We start from the raw sequence: 8,167 nt of genomic DNA on the forward strand, positions 1-8,167 counted from the left end.
AACTATGTTCTAGTTTATAAACTCTTATATAGATAGCTATAGACATATGAATTGAACAAGAGTTGAAGTAGAGTTTTTACCTCAAGTTTAGAATATAAAGTTGCTAGAAAGAAGTAGTAGAACAAAACTTGAGAGAGTTCTTGCAAGTGTGTGAAAATTGGAAGTAAAATTTGGAAAATGAATGTGTAAAAATGAGTTAGAAATGGTGCTTATTTATAGGCCTGAAAATTTGATTTTTAGTGAAAATATCTAAGATAAGTTAAAATGTATTAAGTCATGGATGACATATTAAATTGATTAGGTCATGGATGACATATTAAACAAATAATTGCAGATTTCTATTGGTATATACCAATAGTAAATACTTCTAGAAGCTGTGTATAATACGGGTAAAAATGTCGTATGAATGCGAGTAGAATTCTTGAGAAAATTGAACGAAAATACAAGTATAGCTATCCTTTATATGTATTGGTATATTATAAAGTGTATTTAATATTTGTAAGGATGTATTTACACTCGTAATACATTATATGTAAATAAATTTTAACATAAATTAATTACGTCATTTAAATAGTAACATATATATTGTTCAAAAACTCTTTAAATTAGTAGTATGAAAATATATATATAATACTTTATTAATATACTTAATGTGATATTTAATTATCATATTTTCAAGTTAAATATATATAAATCCATATATATACACAATAATCAAACAATTAAATCAAATTATGACGTTCGTGAATCGTCAGAATAAAAGGGTGACCAAAAGCTTGTGTAAAACTCTTTCTGGAGGTTCAATACTTATTAAAATTCATTTCTTATCAAGTCGGAATTATATAAAGATTAAGTTTAAATTTTGTCGAAAATTTCTGGTTCGTCACAACCTCCCCCATCACCATTTTATATTTTTTTTCCTTTTCTTTCTTTGTTAAATACACAAACTTCATTCATTTTCTCAAACACACACTTCTCTCTACATTCTCACTCTAGAATTCTCTCTCAAATTGTAAGTTTGAAACTTATTTCTTTTCTTTTCTTTCTTTCTAAAAATCGAAATCATCATCATCTTTAATGTTTGTAAGACCCGAGTATTTGTAGTGTATATAAGTGTAATGTTCGATACTTGAAACGGGGTTTTGGTTATATATTTAAAAGCAAGAAAGAAGCTGAACTGGAGGTGTCGCGCGCAGCGCGGCCTGGTGGCGTGCCGCGTCATCTGTCTGCGACAGATTCTCCTCTTCTATTAAAATAGATATTTTGAGGGCATTTTGGTCAAAACACATTGGAGCCCGAATTTAATGCCTTGGATCAGTTTTGGAGCTTCATTCACTCCATTCCCAACAACCTTATCTTCTCCAATTAAACTCTAGAGAGAGAGTGCAATCCTTGAGAGAGAAAGCTCCAATAAAGGGTGAAAGAGGTTGAATCGGGTCTTGGTGCAAGTTATAAAGTCGTTCATCTAGTCGATAGCTACGTGGTGATTGTGTTGGTAAGTTATAAAACCCGATTTCTTACTTTAATTGCTTTAAGGGTTAGGGTTTGGGCTAGTGATGAACCAAAGACCCATTTTGTTAGTATTTTGGGGATTTTGGGTGAATATGGGTTATGAAGGCTCATTGATGACTAACCTAGGGTTTGAATGTGTTAATTGGACTTTTGAGTCTTAAATTAGGTTAGTTAGTTGCTAGAACACTTTAATAATATGCAAATGGGTGTTATTGGGTATGGATGACCCAAATGGGTGTGTTGACCTTGAAATGGGTCAAATGAGTCTTTAATAACCTAAGTGGCCTAGCAAGTATGGAAACGAGTTAGCCTTGCGACCTAAATGTGTTTTAAACCCATCTTGACGAATGATTAGGGTTTTGGTGTGTGTTGACCCAATTTAGGGTTAAGGGTGCAAATGGGTTGAAATTGCACCTTGGGTCAAAATGGCTTAGAATGGTGAAAAGGGTTTGGTTGACCGACTTGAGTTTGCGTTTGATGATGTGTATTATATGATAGGTACGTTACTTTGAGGTCTTGCAAGCTCGGTTATCTTTTCACAAGACTTTGAGGTGAGTGGAATAATTATATGCGTATGTATATAATGTGTCTATTTGTTGTAGCGTGAAATGTGTAGTGTCGAGGTGCTAAGACACCATGTTTCACGTGAAGAGTGTAGCATCGAGGTGTTAAGATACCACTCGGGTGTAGCATCAAGGTGTTAAGATGCCACCTAGGAGTGTAGTGTCGAGGTGTTAAGACGCCACTCCGTAAATTAATGAGTGATGCATCGAGGTGTTAAGATGCCACTCGGGGTGATGTGCCGAGGTGTTAAGGTGCCACCCTAGGGGTTAGTGGTGTGAGGTGTTAAGTGCCCTAACGGATGTTGTGAACACCGATGGCGTTTTCGCGAGCGTCATTCCCTTGTACTATTGGTTAACCATGGTTATTTGTGTTGTAAGCATATTATATTATTCGAGTTATATTCATATGCGGTTATTATGCTAGCTTGTGGTATTGGAGATTTATAGCTTGTTATTGTGACGATAAGCTACATGTGTATGCTAGCGTGTTTGCGGTTTGGTGTGTAAGTGTATGCAAGTAGGTATAATTATATATGTATTCGTATAATTATTGCATTCACTAAGCTTTGCTTACCCTCTCGTTGTTTACCATTTTATAGGTTCGGTTTTGGACAAGGGTAAGGGCATCGTTTTGTACTAGAGATCCCGCTTGATGCTAGGGGACGCTTTTGGCTTTAGTAGCTCTTGGAGTTTGACCGATAGTTGGGTAGTTTAATCCCAAACACCATGCTCATTGCGTAGTTTGGAACTTAAACTTTTTGGTGGTCGAAACTCTTAACTTGTACTAAACTTGTAATTTGGGTCGTGTGGGCCCCGCTTGTAAAATATTGATTTTATGTTTGAAACAGGTTAGTTTTACATATTTGGATGTATGGTAAAAAGCGTTTCGTCTAAAAGTGTCGGGAACTAGTCAATCTTTTTCGCATTTAAAAACTTTCCGGACAGTAGACTTTGGCGCGCCGCGCCCCTACCTGGCGCGCCACGTGGGTATGCTGCACAGAATTTTTTTTTTATTTTGTATTTTCGCGTGGTTTGGTCGAGGGTTGGTTTGGGTTGTTACAATGTTCTTGGATTTTGGTTTTTGTAACTTGAATCCTTATAATATCTTGCAAGCTTCAATCCCTTGTGATGAAGAAGCAAGAACAAGGATCAAAGCTTTGTAGCTTTTAGTTCTACATGAAAATTTGTAAAGATCTAAAGTTCAAATACTTTAAGATCTTCCTTTTTGTTCAAGTGTTGGAAACTTGAAATTTATTTTATGAACATTCAAGCTTCTAGCTTGATATCTCTTTATGTAAAGAATCCAAGCTTGAACTTGTTTATTACTAGCTTTAAATTTCTTTTTGTTCTTATGTATTTTGACTTGTATATGTTTTCTTGGTCAAAGATTACCTGATAACTTTGATCTCATACATCTTGTAACCAAAGTCCAACTTTGAATGTTCAAGAACAAGAATGTTTAAGCTTTCTAGCTTATAACTTTCACTCATCTAAGTTATGTAACTTATGGTCATTTAACTTGTTTAAACAAAAGCTCATAAGCTTACATTCATTTTAATTTGCAAAAATCTAAGTGTTATAACTTAAGGTTTTGTAAAAGTTGAAAGTCTAAGTTCTATAACTTAGGGTTTCACCAAGAACATAAGATCTAGACTTTTTAGTCTAAGTTCATCAATATTTAGCTAAGATCTAAGTTCTATAACTTAAGGTCTTGCTTATTTAGTTTGAATCAAAGTTTATAGCTTAATAGAACTTGTACTTGTGTCGAAACTAAGAACTTGATGTAACTTTGGTTCATCATCTTGCTCAAACTCTCAAATGAGTTGTATTTCATTTCTTAGTCTTGACTTTTTGTATTGATGGTTAAACCTTGGTTAAAGTGATGCTAAAACATCAAGAGTTGTACACTTGAGGCTTATACGCATCAAGGATGAGAACCGTGATGAGCATCAAACACCAAGAAACCCACCGGAGCACTGTTTTCGGTTTTTCAGTATCTGATCAGACTCCTGGGACTTTTGTAAAGTTGATTTCCAGATATTTCAGTTCGATTAGATGACTTTTCGTTTAAGGCTCTCCTAAATCCGATATACGGTTTAGGATTTATAGCCTTCCGAAAATCATTACGCCTTCGTAACGACGTGCTGAAATTTCTGACCTACTCGTGCTTGAACCGTCGCCACGGTCAAACGACATCGAGTTAGGATCTGAAAATTTGATAGCAGTAAGAGGACTCACATACAGAGCCTTGGCCACTGACCACGCATCATTTTAGTTTGTATAGAGGTTGTAGCAGCTGATCGAACCAGCCCTTTGTTTCGATCTCTATTCTTGTTGAAAACTTATTTTATCTTTTACGTATGATGATGCTGATGATGATACTTAAGACTTAACTTATTTACTTTTAAACTTTTGGGGACGAATTACTGACTTAGTAACCTTTGACTTAGGTTGAGGACCTTTTGGACCGACTTACTACTTGCTTACTTTATCGTATCGACTTTACCGCACATTCACTGTGAGTTATAGCTCCCTTTTTACTTTAACTATTTTTGAGACTGAGAATACATGCGTTTTTTATGTTTTAACATATTAGACACGAGTACTTTAACTTTATATATGTGTGGGTGACATAACGGCATAAACTTTTCCCTTAGCTCGGTAACGTTTAGTCATTAGTTTATGAACCGGTGTACGCGAATCTTAGATATGGATCCATAGGATTTGACATCCCCACTTGGGCTAGTCGCGCTAGCATTTAACGGGTGTTTAATACTTCGTCTATTTTAACGCACTCACCAAGTGTACTTTTAGGGGGTGATATATTGTTTTACGTTAAGTTAGTTACCAAGTGCCCACGGTTAAGCATATACTTTTCATACTGTTTTGAATATGAAATCTCGTGGTCTACATTACATTGTTGATTACAATAAAATTATAGCTCACCAACATTCGTGTTGACATTTTAAAGCATGTTATTTCTCAGGTGCTTAGATGTTGTTGCTTCCGCTGTATTAGACTTGCTGTTATAGACTCGCTGTGTTAGACTTCCGCTGCATTGTTTAGAGATGTCTCAATCATGGAACTTTTATCTTGCATTCACAACTTATGTTATTTTCGAACTATGGTTTTGTAATGACCTTAGTATCACGTTCTTATGTTAATGCTTTCTATTCGTAGAAGCACGTAATCTTTTGTAAAACCTTTGACATTGGTAAAAACGTTATCTTTTCATGAATGCAAAACTTGTTTTAAAACAGCATATAGTGTTGTAACCGTGTAATGGACCTGTTGTTGATGATCCGTACACATTGATTTTGTACGGGGCATCACAATGCCGATTTAAAAGCATAAAGATGTTCTTAACTTTATCGCAAAAGGAAAATTTACACTTCTAGAGTTTTGGAAGAAAATGTTGATTTAAAATAGAAGTTGAAGACTGATTATAAAAGGTATTTATCAAGTGAGAGTCACATAGTTGGAACGTAACAGAGTGTTATCTGTTGTTAGGTTAAGGGATGTATTTGGGACAAAATAACGAACTTAATGATTAATGGTGCATGTTATAATTGACAGCGACTATCTAAGCAAAAACTTCAATACAAGGAATATTTTAGCAATCTTGTCTATGCAAAAGTTTTTATGGAAGATTTTAAAATGGTCGTAAGTTGTTTGATAGTCATTCTAAATGAACACTCTTACTGAGGAAAAACTATTAGAGGCGTCTTTGCAATATGTGCAAAGTGTGCAACTGAATATGGCGCAAAAGTTTTATAGTACCCAAAACTTGGAAATATATATAGTAATCCATTCGTATATATATTTTTTCACAAATCATGTCATGAAAATTCATTTATCATTGAATTTGAGCACGTGTAGACAAGTAAACCCCTTCAACCCAGAGGTTGTGGGTTTAAATCCACGAGTAGACATATTTATATATATCCGTGTACATTCGTGTTGAGTGTGTGAGTTTGTCTTAAAAGAACATAAGACATGGAACGGCAAAGGAAGAAATAATAGGGTGAACAATCAATCCCACGAAGGACGATTGCTAACCATCTACCACCTAAAGCCGAAACAAATCAAGAACCGCCAACAAGAATCTCATAAACCGTCCAATTTGAAGTTCCTAAGTTCGGCGTCATGAACCTTTTGACCTTAGTGTTCTTAGGCTAAGAAGTCAACTTGGGATTCTATCGATCTCTATCTATCTCATCAACGTAAATTGTTTATTTTTGTCTATTACACCTTGGGATTTGATGATCCATTATGTTTTTTAGGTTGCTCAGTTGTTTAGTTTATTGGATTAGTTTTTTAATATATTTTACATTCCTAGGTTGTTGTTAGTTTATAATTTGATTTGATGTGGTTGCTTTAATTGTGTTAGGACTAATTTATAACTCGTGCATTCGCGGGTATTTTATCATACAAGATTCTAAAAATATATTCTTAATAAGTTATTTATGTTAATAATATAAGTAATGGTAGTGCAATATATGTGAATAATAAATCGACAAATATCAAAAACATTAAAATTTAATAAAAATTGTAGAAGACTTTAAAAAATTTAATAAATTATAATATTAGAGGTAAATATTCATAAAATTAAAATATGTAGATTTAACTTGCCTTTAATATATCGGTTGGTCTGAAACCTCCGACCCACAACATGCAATGTTCAATTAGTGGTATCCAGATAGCGCCTATTTATCATCTATAATTATGAACATAGTAGCATTTTGTAACATTTATTTGCATACTTATCATCTATAATTACGAAAAATTGGACCATAAGTGGTTTGAATTATTTCAACCACAACCAACCCATACTCAATTTACCACATTAATTGATTAACTCTAGGAAACTGACCTTGCATACAGATTGCCTCTGAATGCACCTTACATGTACAATTTCTTCCATCGATTAATAAAAAAAAAAAATGTGCAACATAACATAAAACTTCCTTAGTTATTATCAACATAAGAGAGGTATGTTTGTAAAATCAACGATTTCAAAAATAATCTGACAATTTCATCTGATTATTTTACTTTACGATGGTTAATGATGCGAATTGGTTATCTTCAATCTGCAAAGAAATCACTTAATTCTCCAGCATAATCACTCTGTACACAGATAGATTATGTATGTATAAATAATGGAAAATGATATATATACATATATAAGCTATATAACACTAAGATGGTACACAAAAGAGTTTATATATGAATGTCAAGATTTAGTAATCAAGTTAAAAGACAATACCTTAGCCTTAGTAGTGGAAACGTTTGAGAAAAGTTTTTCGATCGATTGACTATACATTGGAATGAAATATAAAATAATTAACTATTGTAAGAAAGGAAAAAAACAATTGAGAAAATTCATCACTAGAAGAAAGATACTTACAAAAATTTGATCATATACCACCTTAAAGATATCAATGTTGTGGGCCTTACTTATTGACTCGCTGTACATGTATCTTCAATCGAAGCCTCGAAGGTACTGTGCAATAAGAGACAGGCGGATGGTAAAATTGATATTATCGAACACGTTAACTTATCATGTTAGAATCTTGATTATATTTGTCATTTTTTTATAATGAAAGTGGTGAATAAATTATAAGTTACCATAAACACTTTATGATGACAAGATGGAACTGGGAGCAACATCTGACACTATATATTTCGATCGTCTTCCTCTAGGACGATTCATAAAATATATATGATTTTTTTCACTTACACTTGACAAAATTTCCATTATCAGGTGAGTCTACACCAAGATGTGTAGGTGGATATCCTTCAATAGTTGATATCTCATATATAAGATAATAATAAAAAGCGAATCCTTATACTGTAGTATAGAAAATGCTACTATTTAAACGTTAAATATAGATTTTGTGACATCATAAAGGAGTTCCATTCATGTTAATCATTCCATTAAACAATTGGTGTGCATATAGTTTGTCTAGAAGCACCCATATATAAAACACAAGATTTGATTAAACATCCAAGTAAAAAAATGAGTTACAGTCATATTGAAGAAATTCGGCATGATGGTAGTTACCCATAATTTTTTATTTATGTTATCAACC

Source organism: Rutidosis leptorrhynchoides, chromosome 10 (genome assembly GCF_046630445.1).
Source record: "Rutidosis leptorrhynchoides isolate AG116_Rl617_1_P2 chromosome 10, CSIRO_AGI_Rlap_v1, whole genome shotgun sequence".
Classification (NCBI taxonomy): Eukaryota; Viridiplantae; Streptophyta; class Magnoliopsida; order Asterales; family Asteraceae; genus Rutidosis; species Rutidosis leptorrhynchoides.